The following is a 512-nucleotide window of genomic DNA, read 5'->3' as shown; positions in this document are numbered from 1 at the left end:
CGGTAGGATTTTTAAAAACGTAGGCGAGTACTGGACTGCAGCTAAGCCTCCGAGTGAGAGGCTTGCTCACCACTCGATGGGATTTTTCAAACTTAGGCGAGTACTGGACTGCAGCTAAGCCTCCAAGTGTGAGGCTTGCTCACCACTCGGTAGGATTTTTCAAACTTAGGCGAGTACTGGACTGAAGCTAAGCCTCCGAGTGAGAGGCTTGCTCACCACTAGGTAGGATTTTTCAAACTTAGGCGAGTACTGGACTGTAGCTAAGCCTCCGAGTGAGAGGCTTGCTCACCACTGGGTAGGATTTTTCAAACTTAGGCAAGTATTGGACTGCAGGTAAGCCTCCGAGTGAGAGGCTTGCTCACCACTAGGTAGGATTTTTCAAACTTAGGCGAGTACTGGACAGCAGCTAAGCCCCCGAGTGTTAGGCTTGCTCACCACTCGATAGGATTTTTCAAACATAGGCGAGTACTGGACTGCAGCTAAGCCTCGGACTGAGAGGCTTGCTCACCACT

This window comes from Triticum aestivum, chromosome 7A (genome assembly GCF_018294505.1).
Source record: "Triticum aestivum cultivar Chinese Spring chromosome 7A, IWGSC CS RefSeq v2.1, whole genome shotgun sequence".
NCBI lineage: Eukaryota > Viridiplantae > Streptophyta > Magnoliopsida > Poales > Poaceae > Triticum > Triticum aestivum.
The sequence above is the reverse complement of the archived record's forward strand: the minus strand, read 5'-3'. Positions refer to the sequence as shown.